Source organism: Eleginops maclovinus, chromosome 22 (assembly GCF_036324505.1).
Source record: "Eleginops maclovinus isolate JMC-PN-2008 ecotype Puerto Natales chromosome 22, JC_Emac_rtc_rv5, whole genome shotgun sequence".
In the NCBI taxonomy this organism is placed as follows: domain Eukaryota; kingdom Metazoa; phylum Chordata; class Actinopteri; order Perciformes; family Eleginopidae; genus Eleginops; species Eleginops maclovinus.
Window position 1 is genome coordinate 2,927,270 of NC_086370.1, and position 23,327 is coordinate 2,950,596.

The 23,327-nt window shown below is 42.3% G+C and overlaps 1 protein-coding gene across 9 annotated transcripts in view; it reads left to right on the forward strand.

The window, feature by feature from the left end:
- Nucleotides 1–326: 326 nt before the first annotated feature.
- rasgrp3 (RAS guanyl releasing protein 3 (calcium and DAG-regulated)) overlaps nt 327–23,327 on the forward strand; it is a 45,934-nt gene continuing 22,933 nt past the window's right edge. Inside the window, exons 1-2 of one of the 9 annotated variants that reach the window (XM_063875102.1) lie at nt 327–489; nt 18,911–18,953. The gene's annotated coding sequence lies outside the window, so the exon portion shown is untranslated. Of the gene's footprint in view, nt 495–11,027; nt 11,347–17,295; nt 17,417–18,910; nt 18,954–23,327 lie in introns of those variants that run through there. The other 8 variants (XM_063875105.1, XM_063875104.1, XM_063875101.1 and 5 more) reach the window with 8 other exon arrangements.

Here is a 23,327-nt window from a genome sequence, read left to right on the forward strand (position 1 = left end):
TCTCATCATGTTGACGACGCACTGAGGAACATTCCTGGAAAGTCAGGTGTTTTTTAACAGTAATAGTAACAGAATACTTTTTTGAAGTTACCCTCCCAACTGAGGCAATAAAAGGACTACATAATGTATGTTGGCATACTGAACCTGTAGATATACTTATAGGTGACAGACCAGTTAAATGCTGCAATAGATCATGTATATATTTTCCATTTGGATCAGCTTCTGTCTGTCTCTCTGGCTGTGTACCCACCCACCCCCCCACCCCTCTGTCCCTATCTGTAACTGGGCTACTGGCTGATATTTGCAGAGCTGTCCTGCACACCAACCTTTGTTTCCAGTAAACTCAGAATCTATTTATAGACTGTGTGTGAGTGAATAAGTGAGGGAGAGTGTTTTTGAACGTTGTTGGAGCGACAGACTTAACCTGAAGCAAAGATCATTGTGTGTATCGCTTGCTCTCCCGATGAGCACTGATAATACGGGATTAAGGTAAGGTAAGGAATACTTAAAGACTGTTTTGGGGAGAACATAAGAAGCCTTTAAGTTGGCCTTAAACCGTTAAACTCACACCTTTTTAGATTGAAATTACAACAAGTGTAGTTGTATTTATTAAACATTTTTTACTAATTGTTGCTTAACAGCAGGTGTGATTGTGGGGTTTTTGGAAATGTGTCTAACTTTTGCTGTGTTTTTTTCACACTGCACTGCAGAGCACTAACTGTCCTGTAGAACTTTGTTCCATTTAAGAAGAAGCTTGTCTCTGTTTGATGGTGTCAAGCTTAAAACACCCCAAAAGCAACATCACTGAAGTCTTACAATCGACGCAAAAGCTGCAACCTGACAGGTCATGGTCCACCTCATCAAAGCATAAAACAAGGTGTACAGACATTCTATCAGGGGTGTAGTGGGCGTTGGACGCGGGGGTACGCCGTCCACCCACTTCTCCCGACGTGATATATAAAAAAATAATAAATATAAAATAGCTTAGGCTACAACTAAAAAAAAAAAATAAAAAAAATAGCTTACAACTCAAATGTAAATCCGGAGATATTGGCAATGGTGAGAACAACCTACATAGGCTACATAAGACATCCCCAGTATCTGTCCGTGACCTATATTGGCTACGACATGAACATAACATGAACATTCGATAATCGTCATCAACCTGACACTTAAAACAAGACAAAAAAAAACAACGAGAACGTGGATGTGATGAAGCTGAATATATGTATGGCTTTTTGGGTGGGAGTGTGTGTGTGTGTGTGTGTGTGTGTGTGTGTGTGTGTGTGTGTGTGTGTGTGTGTGTGTGTGTGTGTGTGTGTGTGTGTGTGTGTGTGTGTGTGTGTGTGTGTGTGTGTGTGTGTGTGTGTGTGTGTGTGTGTGTGTGTGTGTGTGTGTGTGTGTGTGTTTGGGGGGTGACGTCACAAATAGCGTACCCTCACTTAAAAAATCCCCACTACACCACTGCATTCTATTGCACTGGTAATAGAATGTCACATATAAATGGTAGATCAAAAGGTTTCCAAGGATGTAATGTCATATACACAGCTACAGTGTAGTTGTGCAATGAAAAAACGTGGATCACAGGTCCCTCAAAGTATGCAATATAAATATGCAAGATCAGCAGTCTTATGGCCTGTTGGATGAAACTGTTCCTGAGAATGGTGGTTTTGGTCCTGATGGCAGACGGCAGCAGACAGAACAGTTGCTGGAGTGATGGGGGTCTTTTATAATCCTGTGGGCTTTCTTCCTGAGCCGCTTCGAGTAGAGGTCCTCCATCACCGTCCTGGTGATGTGCTGTGCAGTTTTCACTGCTTTCATCCCTGAGGAGACATTAGGTCCTTAAAAGTATAGAAATACAACACACACACACACACACACACACACACACACACACACACACACACACACACACACACACACACACACACACACACACACACACACACACACACACACACACACACTAACCCTAACCCTCTGTAGAGCCTTACAGCTGAGGGTGGTGCAGCCAGGCCGTGATGAAGCTGGTCAGGGTGCTCTCTATGGTGCACCTGTAGAGGTCAGGATGCTCTCTATGGTGCACCTGTAGAAGGTCAGTATGCTCTCTATGGTGCACCTGTAGAAGGTCAGGATGCTCTCTGTGGTGCACCTGTAGAGGTCAGGATGCTCTCTAAGGTGCACATGAAGAGGGTCAGGATGCTCTCTATGGTGCACCTGTAGAGATCAGTATGCTCTCTATGGTGCACCTGTAGAAGGTCAGGATGCTCTCTGTGGTGCACCTGTAGAGGTCAGGATGCTCTCTATGGTGCACCTGTAGAAGGTCAGTATGCTCTCTATGGTGCACCTGTAGAAGGTCAGGATGCTCTCTATGGTGCACCTGTAGAAGGTCAGGATGCTCTCTGTGGTGCACCTGTAGAAGTTGCAGAGTATCCTGGAGTCCATGTTGAACCTCTGCAGCCTGTGGAGGATGAAGAGCCGCTGTGGAGCTGTTTTGGTGATGGTGTTTGTGTGAAGAGTCCATGTCAGGTCCTCAGTGATGTGGACACAGAGGAACCTGAAGCTGCTGACTCTCTCGACAGTAGTCCCATTGATGGCGATGGGGGCATGTCCCTCTCTGCTGCTTCCTGTAATCCACAATCAGCTCCTTGGTTTTGCTGACGTTGAAATGGAGGTTGTTATTTTGACCTCCTACTTTTACACCATCTCGTTGCTGCCGGTGATCAGGCCGATGAGGGTCTTCTCTGGGGCTGAGGAGAGGGCTTAGCACACAGCCCCGAGGGGCTCCAATGTTGAGGATAGGGCAAAGGTATAACTTCAATACTGCTGAGGAGTATATTGTCTCTGTAGTTTTTTTAATTATTATTTCAGGATCGTGAGCAAAATCACATGATTATCAAAGTTCTAGCAACATCTGTGTTTCTGTGGAAGTAAGTGATGCCATCTAGGCAGATCCAGGTACAGTTTGTAGTGTGACATTGTAGGCTCCAAAAATTGGTTAAACTCTGGCACTAACTATTTTCCCTACCAACACCAAAAGCTAACTGCAGAGGTTGGGGCAGGATTTCTGTGCGCGACAGTGGATTGAGCAAGTACAACTAAAAGTGGATAGGTCAAGATAGCCGGTTCACAATGTACCCATAACTCAGTTCAGCTCCTTTAAATACCTTGGTGTTCACACTGTGCACTGAGCTGGAGGGTCCATGTCTCTGCTCCAGATTTCAACAGCAGATATACAGTAATTTTTTTTTAACTTATGGCCTACGGAGTAGAGCAGAACTTGTGCTCTGTTTTATGATGCAGTGTTAGAGAACATCATAGGGTATGGTATCAGAGCCTGGTGTGGCAACTTGAAAGATCAAAGATTGCTCGCCTGGTACAGACTGCAGTGAAAAGTTATGAATGTTAAAAAAAATCCATCCCTCCAAAAAGTCTATGAACAGTCCATCATTAGACAGGCACAAAGCATCATGTCTGATCCCCTGATCTTCTGGATTTTGAGTCCCCAAACCAGGCTAAACTATTAGAAACACTGCTTCCTGTCTATGTCCATTAAAATTCTCAACACTAAAATGTAATTTATGTCGGCCAGGACTCAGTAGGTGTGTCTGTGGTTATGTGTAGGTGCTTTTGGTGCATATGTGCATATACCGTATGTGCTGCCTTCAGGCAGATATAAAACATTTTGGGACTTTTATTTAATGTGAAATTCATTTAGCAGGAATACTTTTATTTTGACATAACGTCACTGTGTTAGAAACAGAAAGTAGTTAGGAAGTTAGTTGGAGCAAGGTTAGCTAATGTTAACATGCTGTGAAAGGGCTCCTTCTCATTTGCCCCAGCAGAGGCATCACTTGTATGTATTCCTTTCTTAATGTTGTTAACTTTGTTGTAATTTATAATTTCATAGTTTATGTCGAATTCATGTTGTTAAAAAGCAGTTATAAAAGTAAATGGTTTAAAAACGATTTTTTGAAGATGATAGCTAAATGTTAGCTACAGGTCAGTTTAGGCACTGCAGTCAACAGTGAATGTCAAGGTCATTAGCTTAGCTTGTCTAAGTTGATGTATGTTAACTTTCCAACCAAGTAGAACCTAATTATATTTCTCATTGTTTTATTTTTAGTTTCACTTTCCTGACTTTGTGAGTTTGTGAAGAATTTCAATAAAGACTGCATCACGGATAAAGGAAAGTTTAGCTCACTGTCTAGCTGGGTTCCCACACCTTAGTGAGGACAGTACAGTGAAAAAGTGTGATTCAGCTGGAACGCAACATCTCAAGTAGCAAAAAGGAAAATCTAACAAGGAAAATGGCAGAAAGAATGAGTGAGAAGGCTGAGAATGTATCACACAAGTCAAGGACCTCTCGCTTATCTTCATCCGGCGCCGCAGTCAAGGCGCGCGCAGCAGCACAAGCTGCAAAGGTACGGGCTGAGTTTGCAGTGAAAGAAGCAAGGCTTAAAGTTGAAAAGGCTGAAAAAGAGGCAGAGCTACAGTTGGGAAAGGCAAAGCTGGAAGCTGAATTAAGCACACTTGAACAACAAAAAGAGGCAGCCGCAGCTGAAGCACAAGCTGAAGCATTAGAAGTTGCTGAATATCAAGAGAATTCAGTTAAGTCTGGTTCATCTTCACATGAGGTCCTCCAAGAAGAAATTGTAACACGCACAAAAGAGTATGTTGCAGCACAAACTGAACTGCACCGAGCAAGCATTCCAGTGTCCCACCCTGACCCAGCACATGATGCAGCAATGTCTGAAGAGAGTTACATTACATGGCATCCTTTGTCAGCGATAGGCCCGAACGAGGATGATGTACACGAACAGGGCGAGGCCCCTAGCAGACCACCTGGCCACAGCAAGCCATTGAGTCAGAGTGCGCCTCATACTGGAAACCAAACAATTCCAAATCAAGATAGTGGACGCCCCGAAGTGCCCAAGAAAGCGCATTTCCCTCAGAAACCAGCACTTAACGCAATGACGCCGCCATATTTTCCCAGTTATGTCCCACCAACCTCACGCGTGGCACCTGAAACAGAACACCTGGCACGCTACCTGGCTCGCCGCGATCTAGTGAGTACCAGCCTCTACCAATTCGATGACAAACCCGAAAATTACATGGCGTGGCAGTCATCATTCGATAATGCCACTGCAGGCCTGGGGCTCACATACACTGAATCATTGGATCTGCTCATTAAGTGGCTTGGGCCAGAGTCTGTCAAGCACATTAAACGCATACACTCTGTGCATGTAAGGCACCCAGATGTAGCACTACAAAAGGCCTGGGAGCGCCTCCAGCAATGTTATGCTGCACCTGAAGTCATGGAGAAGTCTCTAAGTCTCTGTTTAAACGACTGGACGAATTCCCAAAAATATCTACAAAAGATTACGAGAAACTGAGAGACCTAGGTGATCTCCTAATGGAACTGCAAGGTGCTAGAGAAGAAGGTTACCTCACAGGACTGGCATACTTGGATACAGCCAGGTGAATAGGGCCCATCGTTGAAAAACTCCCCTATGGGCTTCAGGAGAAATGGCTCGCAATTGGATCAAAGTTTAAAGAAAAGAACAAAGGCTATTTCCCTCCATTTGATGTCTTTTCTGATTTCATCTGTCACGAAGCACGAAGAAGGAACGATCCCAGCTTCGTCCTACCATCTAGCAACAGCACCAGCTGGAAATCAGACAAAACAACTTCACGCAACTTTGGAAGCAAGATATCCGTTCAGAAGACAGGGGTTTCTTCAGGTAAAGATCCGCCTACAGATATACCTGAGAAAAAAGCCGAAGGGCCAGAGAAAAATTGCCCCAAACACAACAAACCACACGCGCTGTGGAAATGCAGAACATTCAGAGGAAAGCTGCTTGAGGAGAGGAAGAGCATTCTCAAAGACAATGGGATGTGTTTCAAATGCTGCATGTCCTCTAGTCATCTCGCTAGAGACTGTAAGACAATTCTGAAGTGCGCAGAGTGTGGCAGTGACCGTCACCATGCCGCCATGCACCCAGGTCCTCCACCTCAAGCTGCGAAATGGCCTCGTCCGGCACCAGACAATGGCGGGGAGGAAGACGTACCAACTGGTGACAGCACAGTCATCAGTTCCAGCTGCACTCAGGTTTGTGGTCCAGGCCGAACAGCAAGATCCTGCTCAAAGATCTGTCTAGTTCGAGTATATCCCCAAGGTCAACGTGAGAAAGCAACTAACATGTACGTAATTCTGGACGACCAAAGTAATCGTTCATTGGTCAGATCCGACTTCTTTGAACTTTTCCACATCAAAGGCCAGTCTTTCCCTTACTCACTGAAGACCTGTGCAGGGCTGGTGGAGACGTCGGGCCGGAAGGCTGAAGGGTTCCAAGTCGAATCTCTGGATGGGCAAACCAAGCTACCACTTCCGCCTCTAATTGAGTGTAATGAAATACTCAATGATCGCTCTGAAATACCGACACCCGATGCAGCCCGCCACCATCCACACCTCAAGAGCGTAGCACCATACATACCTGAGCTTGACCACAAAGCGGAAATACTCATCCTGCTTGGCAGAGATCTCGTCAGAGTCCATAAAGTCCGGCAGCAAGTGAGCGGACCTCCAGACGCTCCTTTCGCACAAAAATTGGAACTAGGATGGGTGCTTGTCGGGGATGTGTGTTTAGGCAGTGCAAATAGACCAGTCGTGGGGACATTCAAGACAAATGTGCTGGAGAATGGCCGTCCCTCTCTCCTCACACCCTGTAAAAGCTCCATAAAGCTGACTCAGACCGTGTCTCATGTCGGGGAGCAGAACAGTAAGTCCACAAAACCATCACTGGACGCCCTTGGACAGAAAGTGTTCAACGAGACCGAGTATGACAACAGACCTGCCCCGTCCATCGAGGACACAATCTTCCTGGAGATCATGGACCGAGAAGTCTACAGAGACAAGTCAAACAACTGGGTCGCTCCGTTACCTTTTAGGGTCCCTCGACAGCGTTTATCCAACAACCGCGAACAAGTATACCCTCGCTTCGCTGCGCTGGAGAAGACACTACGAAGGAAACCGGAGATGAAAGACCAGTTTCTGGAATTCATGAAGAAAATATTTGAAAAGAAACACGCAGAAGTGGCTCCGCCACTAGAAGACAAGGAAGAGTGTTGGTATCTGCCAACCTTCGGAGTCTACCACCCACAAAAGCCTGGGAACATTCGCGTGGTCTTTGATTCAAGCGCCAAGTATTCAGGAACATCTCTGAACGACGTTCTTCTCACAGGACCGGACCTCAATAACTCACTCATTGGGGTGCTGATCCGCTTTCGGAAGGAACAGGTTGCAGTGATCGCCGACATACAGCAGATGTTCCACTGCTTCCTTGTTCGTAGCGACCATAGGAACTATCTGCGGTTCTTGTGGTACAGGGACAATGACATGTCCAAGGACATCATCGACTATAGGATGAGGGTCCATGTTTTCGGCAACAGTCCGTCCCCATCTGTGGCCATCTACGGTCTCAGGAGGGCCATCCAAGAAGGTGCGCACAGACACGGAGCAGACACAGCCCAGTTCGTGGAACATCATTTCTACGTTGATGACGGGCTCATTACTGCGTAGAACACAGGCGTCCCTCAGTGAATCAAACCTGAGGCTGCACAAGTTCGCTTCAAACAGCGACGTCGTCCTGCAAGCCTTCGCTCCAGAAGACAGGGCAGTCGTGAAGGACCTTGACTTCAGCGGCGAAGCTACGTCTGTGCAACGCAGCTTGGGACTCAGTCAGAACACCTCAGTCCAGCAGTTCTTGAGCCAGCGAGGATGTTCATGGGTGTTCAACCCACCTCACTCATCCCACATGGGAGGATCATGGGAACGTTTAATAGGCCTCTCAAGAAGGATCCTGGATGCCATCCTGCTGCAGGAGAATGTCCAGCTCACCCACGACATCTTAAACACTCTCATGGCAGAGGTAGTTGCAATACGCCAGACCCCTCGTTCCAGTCTCTACTGATCCAGAGTCACCCTTCGTGCTGTCCCCTGCTATGATTCTCACCCAGAAGGTGGGAGTTCCGCCACCACACGGGGACTTCACGGGAAAGGATCTTCTCAGCAGGCAATGGAGACAGGTGCAAGCCCTTGCAGATTGTTTCTGGCGTCGCTGGCGGCAGGAGTAGCTTCCCACTCTGCAACCCCGGCGGAAGTGGAGGGAGACACGACGGGATGTGAGGGAAGGGGACATTGTGCTCCTGAAGGACAGTCAAGTCGCACGCAATGAGTGGCCCATGGCAAGGATTACAGCGGTCGTCCCTGGCAGGGACGGCAGAGTAAGGAAGGTCGAGCTGAAGACAGCAGGCAAAGAAACCAAGCTGTTCCAAAGGCCGGCGTCAGAATTAGTTCTTCTGCTGCCGAAAGACTGAAACTTTAGGCCAGTGACATTTATTGGTTAATAGTGACCTTTAAGGTCAGACGGGGAGTGTGCTGCCTTCAGGCAGATATAAAACATTTTGGGACTTTTATTTAATGTGAAATTCATTTAGCAGGAATACTTTTATTTTGACATAACGTCACAGTGTTAGAAACAGGAAGTAGGGAGTTGGAAGTTAGTTGGAGCAAGGTTAGCTAATGTTAACATGCTGTGAAAGGGCTCCTTCTCACGAAACGCGGACTCATTTGCCCCAGCAGAGGCATCACTTGTATGTATTCCTTTCTTAATGTTGTTAACTTTGTTGTAATTTATAATTTCATAGTTTATGTCGAATTCATGTTGTTAAAAAGCAGTTATAAAAGTAAATGGTTTAAAAACGATTTTTTGAAGATGATAGCTAAATGTTAGCTACAGGTCAGTTTAGGCACTGCAGTCAACAGTGAATGTCAAGGTCATTAGCTTAGCTTGTCTAGTTGATTTATGTTAACTTTCCAACCAAGTAGAACCTAATTATATTTCTCATTGTTTTATTTTTAGTTTCACTTTCCTGACTTTGTGATTTTGTGAAGAATTTCAATAAAGACTGCATCACGGATAAAGGAAAGTTTAGCTCACTGTCTAGCTGGGTTCCCACACCTTAGTGAGGACAGTACACCGTATGTATACTGTATGTACAAGTACATGTATATGTACAAGTCATGTGTTAATAAGGTAATGTATTTTATTGTGTATTATGTAGTAAGTAGGATTTTTATCTTTTGTGGAGCTGCCGGACAGAGTCCAGAACAAATTTCCTTGCAGGGACAATCAATTATATTGCATCATATCGTATAGATATATAGCGCCAAGATCGAAAGGTGGCTAGAATGCTAGAACAGGAGTCGTCTGTGGACAAACAGGGCTCCAGGTAATAACCTCCTGAACAATTAAAAATGTAAACACATTTCCCATGATCCCACACTGCTTCTTTAAATCACTAAACTTAGTCTTGTGTTATTGCTTTACTTTGAAAAGTATCAGTTTGTATCACCTTTTTTCATTGAACAGATGCACTTTGTTCAGAATATAAACTCATCTTTTGACATCCACTATAGGCCAATCACAACAAAGAAACAAGAAAAAGTCTAACGGAAATGCAAAATGCAAAAAACATGAATAAATATTTATTTTTAAAAAGGTAAAACAAATGTAAGCAATTATTTAAGGTTAGTTATCTGATAACAGAGCAGTGGCTCATACAGTTAATATTTTGTCATGGGTCAAACCAAACCGAGGGATGACTTCACACATTTACATTCATACAAGCTTACATACACCTGTTCATACTGTATACTTACTTGTAGATATGTGCACTGAGAAGTTGTGACATGTGCATCCTTATGGTTAGCAGGTCAGCATAACTCTCCACCACACCAGTCAGTGAAATGCATTTGAAAGATACCGTTAAGACTTTATTATTTCACCATTTGCTGCACGGCATTTCCACTAAATATGTATTAAAGGTGGAAAGCTGTATTTACCTTTGCAGAGTTGAATAAGGAGAGTTCGGTACATTGAGCTGACATACTGTGAACCTCAAACACCATTGTTTCCTCCTTCACGTGAAAATCATGAATATGCATATCACAGCGGTAAAACGAGGGAATTACAACAATCCCTGTGTGTTACGTCACACACGGTAGTCCAGCCCCAACATTTGCATACACCAGCTGCTGGAAACACTAAGGCTAACACTTACCACTCCATAACGTTGCTCTCCAATCTCCGACCAACTGGCTCAGGCAGCCATGGATCGCTCCTTGTAAACCAGCCAATCAGAGCAGAGCTCGTCATAATTATTTAAATGAGCCCCCAATAAGGCAAGTCAGCTTGTTTCATTCTAGGACCAAATCATAGAGTTATATTTGGGCCTGTAAAGCCGCATCTGGACATTTTTTGGATCAACCAAAGTTATATAGCTACCTTCTTTGTAGACATCAGAGAACAATTCAAAATACCAGATAGATGCTTTGTATGGCACCTTTAAAGTTGGGTTCAGACAAGGCCCAAATTAATAACGCTAAATTCCAGTTACCGCACAGTAACTGTTATTCAGTCCCTTGTCGAAAATGTGTGAGAGACAATAAAAGTTGGAGTTCAATTATTTTTGTCCAGCCAGGCGGCAGGATGTGCAGTCAGTGTTTTTGTTTAGGCAGACATTTTTAGAAGCCCAGAGAGACAAAACAATGTGTACAACGTCATTAGAGGGGAATATGGGATGGGTTGACCCTCTCACACAAACACAGGGCAACAATGTAGCACACACACACACACACGCACACGCACACTCACACACACACACACACACACACACACACACACACACACAATCCACCACCATACATGTTGGGAAGTAACTACAGAAATATCGTATCAGCTAAATTTTGGCAAATAACCCCCACATACATTAGTTCCCTGGACCTTTGCCTCACACAGTTATCATTAATGTTGGTGGATTTAAAACAGGAAGACACAAACACGAACGTGCGCACAGGCATATTGTGATACATTTCCTGCTCTGGTCTTTTCCACTTTACCTTGTGTGGTCTCTATATTTAGCTCAGTCCAGGGAAACCAACCAACACAGGCAGGAAAACTAAGTTGGGAAAGAATTGAAGGAAGTCTAGTGGTCATTTAGACAAACAAGTCAGACACTGGGATCAGTGCTGGCTGAACACACAGCAGTCCTCTACATGGCAGAGACAGACAAAGGGCTGTAGGATGATAGAGGGCCATCTGAAGAAGGAGTTAGCAAATCGGAGAGCTATGCTGGGCTCAGTGGCAGCCTTTTGGATCAAGCTGGATTTGTGTTTTGAAGTGGATTTGAACAGACAAAAGGTGGACCTCTTCAGGAACATGTTTAAGAGAAGGATCCATGTGCTCTGCTGCTAGATCTTGGCTGTTGGAAGTCTCAGATGAGGTAAGGTGCTGCATAGCTGTCTCAGCTTTTGAATAGAAACCTGCTTCAACTTTTAAAAACAATGGCCTCATAGCGACAATCTTAATTACTTTGGACAATTTGACCTAAAATATATGTCAATTATAACCTAAATGGGAGTTTTATTGTACTCTTTTAGTATTTTGTGACCATGTTGTGCTGTTGTGGATATACAATGATCACGTACAGACTGTTACTCTCCCATCTGTGAACTATTCGGCAGGATAGCTGTTTTGATCAGCACTTACTGTTTGAGTCTTGGGCATCCTTGGTACAGTATTTCCAACTTGCTGTATACATGGCATTAAGTACAGATTATTGTATGACAGCAAAAGGAACAATGGAGGGAATTCACATGACTGATCCAATGGGCAGGACATTAGGTGTCACATACAATTACATAATGTTTTTTATAATAATTTATTCATAATATTACCAGTTTATAAAAAAGGTATAACATCTGAATAATAGATATTTCTAAATAAACACAGAGCATTATGCCTTTACATCATTGGTTAGACAAACATGAGAGCATGACAAGACTTTGTTGGTACAACATGCATGTGAGTTAGACAGGACTCTGATCTTTAAACATATTGTTGCAGTAAAAACATATATATGTAATTTTGGATAGCTGTCTTTCAGCATTAAGCGTTGTGTTTAAACTGTTAATCATTTTAATTTGGTAAGTAAACATAACAAAATAAACGGCAAGTACAGTACACGTGCAGTTTCTGTGTAGTTTAGTTAGCTAGCAGGGAGGTAGCATCTATTAATAACATCATATACAGTATGTAGAGACATGTAACTGCAAACACAATTCATCTTGTAATGTGCCTTTATCCACTCCTCTGTGAGTACTATATGTCCACTATGGAAATGGAACACAGCCAGGGTTTAGACCGTGTATGGTCAGTGTGGTCTTTTGTGGCTGAATTGTTGCACTACTGAAATGTCCTTGATCTGCAATTTCTCTAGTGGTCCCAGAAATAGTTGCTCTGAGTGAACTGAAGTAACATATTGACATGAAAAGTGGAATTGTATCAGTAAGCAGAACATTTGACTTTCAGTCGGTTACAAACAACTAAGGCTAGGTGTTATTGGCCAATTTTTGTCCCATCCAGACTTCCTGTGGAAGCTTGTCTAATCTTTCTCTCTTTCCTATGCCCTCTCCTCTCTGCTCCCTCACCTGTACACTTTCCTTGCTTTCTCCTATCAATGGAACAGGGCTCTGGTGGCGTAGTCCACAGGGACTTGGCTTGGGAATCAGAAGGTCAACGGTTTAAGTCCCTGAAAGACCAAGGTGTCCCTGAGAAAGGCACCTGAGCAATGCCCACTGCTCTGAACACTAGGATGGGTCAAATGCAGAATGTACATTTCCCCCCAGTGGGACCATTACGGGTTCCTTCTTCTTTTTAATAGAAGTCTATCCAAACCATAGAATTGAGGAATCAAACATCAAAGAATCAAAAAAGTTATGTAACTTAAGTAAGGGTAAGTAAGTAGTAAGACTAATTATTTTAGTTTAAGCATGTATTAGTGGAGTTTATAAATGTCACCATTATGCTTTGAGGGGGACAAGTGAATGTAAAACATTTCAAAATCCATTGGTAATGGAGACCTGAAATAAATGTGAACACGTGTATGTATTTACTGGGTGTAAATGGCTGTCTTTGGTGCTTCTTTAGCATCATTAAACTAAAAGAAACAGAAACATTGGTTGTTGATTCACTTCATATACATAAGCTGTGTGCTCCAGTAACACTAGTGATTTGTTGAGTAACATGTCCTCATCCAACTGACTATCAAGTGCCTCTGTAAAGGGCATTGAAAGGGTACAGTATACACCACACTATAATTATAATATGCACATGAATATGTCAAATCTGACTAACATTAGATGTTAGCAAAAAGCATCTTAGTGATTCCATGCTCAGTTTATTACGGTAACATATTATTATGACAACAGTTTTCGAAGTCTGTTCAAAAATCTTGTCCATACCAAGAAAAAAAACCTGGCATTTATTTACGGGTTTGCGTGCATGTTTGTGTGTATCACAGCGACCTGCTGATGACACAGCAGACACACTTAACTGTCCCTGACTCCATTTTACCAACTGTCACTCCTGCATAAGAATAACATCAATTTGAATGTCACACACATACAATTCTTTTCTTTTAAACGTTTGGTTTTATGGCCTACTGCTTGTTGGAAAACTGATGGTGGCCGTCAGTTGCAAACTCATTAGAATGGTCCCAAACATTTCCAGCCCATGCAGCATTTAGAAAATATTAACCACTTTGAGGAAACATGCACAACCTTACTAAAGGCGCTGTATAAGCAAAACGCTGAAAATACAAAATGCTGCAAATAGAAAACGATGCCTGAAGCTCAAGATCCAATGGAAACTGTTTTCAGAGGTTCGTAGTGGGACTAGAGCACTTGTTGATGTTCAGGGACTGTAAAGTTTGCAAATCATCACTGAAAATAAAAAATATACGTTTTATTGGCTTATTTTGACAATGTGATCAAATTGTTCCTTCAGATATTACTGCAGATCTGCTGTAAGCCAGATACTGCAGCTAACAAAGCCAACCTAGTCATTTCAAATATACTATTACACTTACAGTTGTAATAACAGACCAACTCTGCCAACAGAGACAGTGGGCCAACTGTATAATCCCCGAACATCAGTAAGCCATCCGGTCCCAGCTGTGTGCATCACTTTTTAGGGTCCTCTAGAAACAGTTTCCGTTGGGTTTTGAGTTTATTGCAGCGCTTTTGATTTGCAGCGTTTCCCTTATGCAGACCTTTTATTAAGTGCTGCACATGATTGGTCAAGCCGGTTAATGTTTTCTAAATTCTGCATGTGTTGTTAAGTTGTGATTATGTTACTAATTTGCATGAGTTGTGTTTTGGCCCATTTGGGTTTTTATATTTGCATCGTTCTGAAGTGCGATTGCACCTGTTGGCCACCATACAAACAGAGCGAGAAGATTTGATTAGATTAGATTTATTGTCCCCAGGGGGAAATTCCTTTTCATATCATTGCACATGAACACAAAATACATAAAAACAATAACAACACAACAATAGTAGTTTTTGTTGTGAAAGAAAAACAACACATAGCGACACACGGCAGTTGCACTCAATGAGGCCTGTTATTGAATGCATCAGAGGCTGCAGGAATCAAGATTTTTCCAAAGCGAGCCCTTCTTCATTTCAGTGTTCTGTACCTACGCCCTGATGGTAGCGGGGCGAGGTACTGAGGGAGTGGCTGTGTGATGTCCAGTTCTATTGTGGTTGCGATGCGTAAGATGGCCCTTTGGTTAAGGGAGTCCAGTTATCCTGGCAGCAGTGTTGGTGCATGTGAGTTTGGTCCGGTTGGTGACAGTGAGCATATTGAGAAAGCAGTACACGAGGATGGGTTGGATAATGCTTTGGTTGTCCTTACACCATTTGGTGAAGTGTGTGATGGTGTTGGGGTAATCCAGGATGGAGTGGTTGTCTGTGAGCAGGGCAACAATGGCTGTCCTCCGAATACTGGAGGCTGGTGGTTGTGGGTTGTGTAGAGTGTGTACAGGAATGGGCTCAGCACACAACCCTTTGGTGCTCCGGTGTTGATGGTGGGTGCAGGTGATATTGTTTTGCCCTCTCGCACAGTTTGCAGTCTGTCGCTGAGGAAGTGTTGCAGGAGATAAATCAGACGGGTGGGAATGTTAAAGTTGTGCAGTTTCTGGATCATCAGGTACCTTTGGATTGTATGTAACGCAGAGGTGAAGTCCACACAGAGGATCCTGGCGAAGGTCCCCGGGGAGTCCAGGTGCTGGAGGAGGTGCAGCAGGCAGGCCACAGCGTCCTCTGTGCCCCTCCTGGCTTTGTAGGCAAATTGAAAGGAGTCCGGTTGAGGGGTGACAACTGGGGGAAGGACGATGAGCAACAGTTTCTCCATGCACTTCATGATTACGAAGTGAAGGCAACAGGATGGTAATGGTTGAGTTCTTTGGGCCGGGGTTTATTGGGAGGGACAGTGAATATTGGATTCAAACTGATTTTGTTGAAAAAACCTTGCTCTTTGTGAATGCTAATGTTGCTACATGTCTGCTGAGGAAGCAACTTATGCAGAATGAATATTTTTGTCTTTACCTCTTGCCCACTGCCCCGAACGGCCCAAACTTGCATTTAAATAGCAAATTTGAACTTGCAATATGCTTAGGTTTTTATTGCTTAATCATCGTTTGTGGTTGTTTAAACCAGACTTAAAAACCAAGAATTCTAAGCTATGTTCTATGTGATAACAGCTGTGAACACATACATACAGTACTGTACATACACAGTCACAACTACACACATACACTCATCCATAGACGTAGAGACCATCTGCTTGAGCCGTCCTTTCTGAGCCAAGGTCGCTGTAACATCTGTCTCCAACAGAATGACTCAAGCATGTCCGGTCTGCTCTCATCTTCATCTCCATCCTAATGCAATCCCGTTCATTGTGTCTTCTTGAATCCGCACTCCAACAATGCAGATCACTGATTTATCAGAGGGAATCATCACCAATGATACATGTGAGATCTTTCCCTAACCCCACCATTTTCAATAGCCAAGGTACCAGCAAAAGCAACCAACATTTTTGGGTTATTTCAAACTCAAATTTATTTTAAAAAATACTGTAGACTACTACTGTACCAAACTAGCTGTACTTTTTGCAGTACAATTGACGAAGGCCAGACGTTCCTCTGTTTGGTAAAAGTTACTTTTAACTGCAGTTTAAAGTGTAGTGTAAGTTCTGACAGACAGCCAATGAGGGGGTTCTGTCCACAAAATCAAATAGAGGAAAGTACCTGAAACTTAGTGAGTTGAGTCAAGCCACACAGTTTCAGGCAGCAACTACAGGTATTTTATTTTCTTGTAAAAATCGATTTTGCTTGCAGAGTAAGACTTTAGCCACAGCAGATTTATAATTTATAATATATTTACAATAAAAAAGTAATGTAACCTGATTACTTTCAGTTACTTTTGGATTACATCAATTTAAAATTCCCTGCCAATAAACAATTTAAAATAAATATCAATAAGATGTTTTGTACTTGTAAGACAACAGAACAAGGTGACCTTAGAAAAGAAGAAACAGTCAAATGTATAATATATTTACAAATCCTGTTTTAGTTATACAGTACACAGAAATTAAAACCAAACTTTGATTTTGGTTGATGAAGTCAGGTCTTTACCTACTGCATTTCAATGAAAATATTGACTAAAATGGACTAGATGAAACTCCAGGCAGTGCATCCAGGCTGGCGGCGCATGTATGGGGCTAGGTCCCCAAGCGGAGGACAGGGCTTTGAATCTGGCTTGGGACCATTTGCCCCATGTCATCCCCTCAGTCCCCCCATTTCAGCTCTGTCTCTACAAAATGTGATATTATAATTCTGTTAGTAATCCCCAATTTTTAGAAATGTACTGGTAATCACGCTGCATCTTTTTGTAATGTAACTGTAAGGGAACCTTTTTATTGTATCCTGATTACCTAATCCATTACAAGTACTCTGTTCTTACCCCGCAAGATGTAGGCAGATTTGAACTCCTGAATGCATGAATTACATTTGATGAATCAACACTGATCTCAGTTATTCAAATTGAATAAATAATTAATTAAAACCATAATCAACCTCTAAGCATGTAGTGATAGCAGTTAAGGCAAGGGTTAAGAGTATTCAGGAATGCTCACATAACCAGTTTGTTTGTGTGTGTGTGTGTGTGTGTGTGTGTGTGTGTGTGTGTGTGTGTGTGTGTGTGTGTGTGTGTGTGTGTGTGTGTGTGTGTGTGTGTGTGTGTGTGTGTGTGTGTGTGTGTGTGTGTTTGTGTGTGTGTGTGCGGGGTCACATGCTGCTGCTCCGGGCTGCTGTATTTACCAACATGAGGAGGCGGAGGTCAGCGTAGTGTAGCTCCACCATGGGAGCCTCTGACAGCCAGCAGCAGATACGCACTGCTCAGAGAGGGACTGCTCTGTAGCCAGGATGGTTGCTGTCACGCTGATGTACGGGGGTAAGATTTAACTGCTAGTTTTATAACAAATACTCTTCTGTGACAGCGAGAACATTTCTGGGCTGGTTGTTGCCAAATGACTAAATTTGACCAAATTTACAGATTAGAAGTTTTTCTGCTCAGCTTTAGAACTTCAGTTTTTTGTGTAATCCAGGCTGTCAGTGATGGGATGAAGCAGTGTGTGCGTATGTGTGTGTGTGTGTGTGTGTGTGTGTGTGTGTGTGTGTGTGTGTGTGTGTGTGTGTGTGTGTGTGTGTGTGTGTGTGTGTGTGTGTGTGTGTGTGTGTGTGTGTGTGTGTGTGTGTGTGTGTGTGTGGTAAGAAAACCAAGTGGCATGACAGTTGTGCAGCATTGCTGACTCAATACTTTAAACATGTTCATATGTGGCAGGGCTTTGAATAGCATTGTCTGTGCAGGTGTGCACCTTTGCAATTGTATTTTATTTATTGTCTGAATGAATGTCTGTGTATGCACCTACAAGCAGTCTATGTCACTAGACTACGAATAAAACACACAATGATGCATCGCAAACCAGAGGCAGAGACACAGTGACCCATTGTGGAGGCAGAAAAGCACAAGTCATGCTAAAGGGCACAGCTGACTGTAACATGCACAGCCAGCCTGTGGAATCAAATGAGGAGAAAACATAAGAATGTTTTAGTGTGTGTTTCCCGTAGCAATTGACAAATAATTCATTAATGTTTTACGCAGTGTGAAAGCAGCGTGATTTCCACAGACAAAGTGAAGGGAACACATTTTAGTTTTATTCATGCATCTCTTTAAATATTTGATTTATGCTTTGACTTAAACAGTGACAGCACAGTTAAACCACATTCAATTCCAAGGAGTCAGATGTCATGACAAGTCCAACACCATGACATGAGATCAGGTCAAGGTCAAAAGCAAAAAAATAGTCCCAGTTATTCACCCAAGATGTGTTGCTTACGTGAATGTTTTAGGAATAGTCAATCATCACAGCTGTAGTCCTTTGTGAAACAATGGGATATAGTCTGGCTGTGGGGCTTTCTGTGATGAAGTGTCTGTGTGGGTTTCCTCCAAGGACTCTAGTTCTCTCCCACACACAGAAGACATGCAGGCTCTGAATATTTAAATACCTGTTTATGTGATTTGAGAGTGGTCGTGTGATAGACTGTTGACTTGGGTTTCGCCTTCCCTGTAGAACTCCCTATAAACTCATTCTGTGAGAATGCTACACACTGTGATTTACAGCAAGTCATAAAGAGACATGATTGATGCATGAATCATTCACACTTTATGCTCTGCAGTAGAACAAAGTCAAACAGGTATAAGTTTATATATCCTTGATGTGCAAAAATGAACCGATTATGCATGTCATTTTGTATTGATGGATGTGTTATTTTGCTGTGTTCTGTCCAGGTTTCTACAGGAGAGGCTGCTCTAAATTCCAAGAGATATATTTGTTTCTCCTGTTGTGTCCAGAATGTAGTCACAATTCGTTTTCTGTTTTTCCAGCATCTGCTGACCTTGATTGGCATCCTGTTCTCCGATGTCCAAGGTAACCATAGCACTTTTAACACAGGACACTTTAAGGGTAGATGTCCCAGTAGGACACGGTTGATGGCTGCTGTAAGTGATGTGTAATGGTTGCTGCTATAGGAAGAGCAGGAAGAGCTTCTTAAGGCACTCTGGTCATGTGCATGATGGAAATATAGACTTCTTAATGAGGTTTAAGATGTTCTTCACTCCAGAGAAATCTCAATACATCTGTCATCTGTATGGGAATCTGCAAAAAAGCTTTTGCCATATCAGGCTACTCGCTGTCTGAACATCAACACTGAGACAGTCAGGATTCAGATGACAACATGTGAGGAAACATCACACACTTAGATTTGATAATCCTCTCAAATTCAAATTATTTTATCTGACCTCGAATGCCACTGACCTTGTAAAGTGCAACAAATCAGAAGGCATATGACCCAGGAAAGGTTAGCATAGGAAGGTAACCATAGAAACAAAACTAACTAGCTGTTTTCACTGAAAGGCTCTACACACAGGTGAGCAAAGATTTTCAGTGTCAGAAACTACTTACACAGCTCTGCTCTTTTCTCAGTAGCTGTTCCATCAGGCCTAGTGGGTGTAAGCAGGTCAGCATCATCAGTAATACTTAGTATTTTTGTTTGATGGAACTGAAATAAACCCTGCATTCTTTGGAAAAAGTTGTGAAAAAACACCCTTTAAAGTATACCGATGTGATTCATCAGATGACATGGTTATGGTAGAAGAAAGTATATATTTGAGGCTGAACCAGTGATTAATTTTGAGACTCAAACACTCTTTGACGTTCTTCTGTGCTAATAGAGTTATCTCCCAATGTGATGCTATCAGGCAGTAATTTCACATCATGGTGCAGGTCTGACTTTACTGAAGTGTTTTTCTGGTTGACATTTATTTTATCGGTAGGATTGGAGATGAAGCTAACATGGCCTTCCTTTCAGTCACAGGTTTGAAATTCTGGAACAGATACATAAAAACTTCAATTTTGCAGTTTGTCAGAATTGTCAGAGTACACAATTTTTATGAACATAAGGAAAGCATATTTTGTATAGCTGTCAACACAAAATATTCACATGTGTTTTACTCCAACAACATTAACCTGGCCCAATCAGATGGACATTGACTGGAACAGAATGCAGTCCCCCCCATGCTAGCTGCCGGCGTGGCTCTGTAAATAGATGCTGCCTTTTGTGCCACTGACAGATGGGTCTTGAAGTGCTTGAGTCTCTCAACAACTCCTGTTATTGTGCAATGTGTAATGAACACACAACCTCTAGCCCCTTGTGACCCTGCACAGGATAAGCAGGTGTTAATAATGGAGACATGGAAAGTCTATTTAGAGCTGTCTCTATGCTCTTGAAAACAGAAGATGACGTTTCCCAGGAAGCAGCCACCTTTATGTGTCACATGCTTAAAGAGGCCATATTCTGCTTTTAGGGGGTTTCCTGAACCTTGTGTCATAGGTTTTTGTGGATGTAAATGGCTAACATGCCTGTGTTCCCTCCAGAGGGAGATTCTCTCCAACACACTCCCCCCCACAGCCTAAGACGCCTCTTTTGGACTACTTTGTCCATCATCATAGTGACATCACTATGCAACATTCAAGCTTCTATTGGCTGAAACCCAAACAGAGCTGGGAGAAGTACTCAGATCTTGTTCTTAAGTAATAGTAGAAGTACTCAGATGTTGTACTTTAGTAAAAGTAGAAGTACTCAGATCTTGTACTTTAGTAAAAGTAGAAGTACTCAGATGTTGTACTTTAGTAAAAGTAGAAGTACTCAATGTTGTACTTTAGTAAAAGTAGAAGTACTCAGATCTTGTTCTTGAGTAAAAGTAGAAGTACCAGAGTGTAGGAATACTCTGTTACAGTAAAAGTATTCTAAATGTTCCTCCAGTGAAAGTAGAAAGTACTCTCATCTAAATGTACTTAAAGTAGCGACAGTAGAAGTAGTCATTGTCTGATTGGTCCATTTCAGAATAATATCTCTGATATGTTTTATAATGATTGATCATTAAAGTGTTCTCAGAGCTGGTAAAGGTGCAGCTAGTTTGAATGGCTCTGTATACTGCAGGGTAGCTGCTGAATTTACTCCAGGTGAACTAAAGTCTGATTTAAGGGTAGATTAACTAAAGGGATTACATACATGTAGTGGAGTACAAGTACACAATTTACCTCTGAATTGTATTGGAGTAGAAGTACAAAGTAGTATAACATGGAAATACTCAAGTAAAGTACAAGTATTTCAAAATTGTACTTAAGTACAGAACTTAAGTAATTGTACTTCTGCCTCTGCACCCCAACACAATGTACATTATAGGAGGGACTTCTGTAGTTGGTTGACCAATCACAACAGAGCCAGCCAGCTGACCAATCAGAGCAGACTGGGCTTCAGACAGAGGGCGTAAAGAGGAGCTGCAGCACAGGCAGTATGAGAAACATAAAGAGCTTTTTAAACATTAAAGCATGGAGACATGTCACAGTAGAGACATTAAATATAATTATGAAACCTGAACTTAAGCATAATAGGTCCCTTTAAGACATGTTTTTGCAAGGTTATCTTTTTTATTTTATTATTAGCATCTGACCTTTTGTAATCTATTTCACAGTAGCCCTTTAACACTGAGTTAGCAATTTCCCATGGTGGGACTGTGGACCTGAAGTCAGCATTAAAGTGAATGTATCTATTGTTGAGATGGAATTTGTCTCAAGCAAGCCAAGCTGCAGCCAAACAAACTTCCTGCAGGGTTGGTAACACTGTCATTTCTCTAATCTTATCTTAGGCCAAGTCAACATGTACACTAGTATTTTTTAACAGGGTTTTTCTTGGAAACATTTGCTTTCCAAAGGAATTTTTAATTTGTTTTGAAACGGTGCACTAATTATGCTTTTGCACTGCTTCTGTGTATGGCACACTGTTGATCCTACAGAGAATTACCACACACTCTGCAGGTCTTGCTGGAGTCATTTAATTGTCTTACAGATCATTTTTGTGGTTTCATGGCCTGGATGGACGGTGTTTCCATGATGTTGAATTTTGAAGATTCTGGTCTGCCTAGCGAATTCAACATAGCTACTATAGTTCATGTAGCTTTTCATAGGAACAGCTTTCATTCATGGGGAAGCAAGCAGGACAACTCCAAATAAGATATCATGTTATTCTGTTCATGCTGGATATGTAAATGAGCAACGGTTTGCCAACATGTTTGCCATAAAATGATACAGTACAATAATCTATACAGTTTGTGTTTACGGCTTGTTTTGACGGCTAGTTCCATATAAAGAACCTGAAAGTTATTCACCTACTCAGACATTTACAAATCCTAAACATAGTGCCTTTCTTAACTACAAGAGCTACTAGACGTAACAAAAACCTTAGCGTCACACTGGGAAGATATAATATATTTATATAGAACAAAACCAAAGGAAGGCATCTTTTCTGCAAGATAAGACACTTACATAACAATACTGCAACATCCTGAGCGGTTACAACAACAGTACAGTTACAGACAAGTTTATAAATAAATTAGATTACATTTCAGTGATATTAGTTCTGCAATCAGCAGAAGCAAAATGAATCACTAAATTGAAGAAGTCCATTTTCAGATCTTAGAAAACAAGGGGTAATTAAGATTTACAGGATACAAAAGGACCCTGACAAATCCCAAATCCCCCCTTTGACATGGAAGCAAGTGGTTTGTCCCAATTTGGAGCCATTGGCTGCTTGCAGTATTTCTGAGTCCTCAGTCCTCAGCCACGGCTTTTGCTGAACCACGAAGTAACCTCCCCAACGACCACGGTCACTTAAAGTGCAACTGAAATGAATTTTCATCTATCATTCAAATGAAATTTTGACTTTTTCTTAAACCATCAATCCAACTTGAACTAAATTTTCCGGGCATAACTTGTTAAAACGGCCATTTAAAAGTGTGAATTATGTGGCCTTGGGTGCGAAATTGGCCATGTGACCGTGACGTCATAGGGTTGACTCCCTTATTTGCTGGTATGGCTGGCTGCGAAAACAACATACATTTGATGGACCTATATCTCATCAAGGAACCAAAATTCTGATACAAACATCAGCAGGTCGAAAGAACACACCTCTAACATTATGTGGAAAAACTTTCGTTGAATTTAAGCCACACAAATCGATTTAATATCTATATTGTAGAGGCTCTCTGCACCTCCCGTAGGCTATGGGTAGGCTAATGGAAATGAAAGAAAGTTACCATTTTCGGCACAGGATCGGCGGGCACAAAACAGCCATCGCTTCTACTACACGCTTATTATTATTAAGATGTTATCAATCAAATGACACAATAGTGTATGTTTGCTGTGGTAAACTGGAAAAGATTTGAACATGCCGGTTTCGCAGGT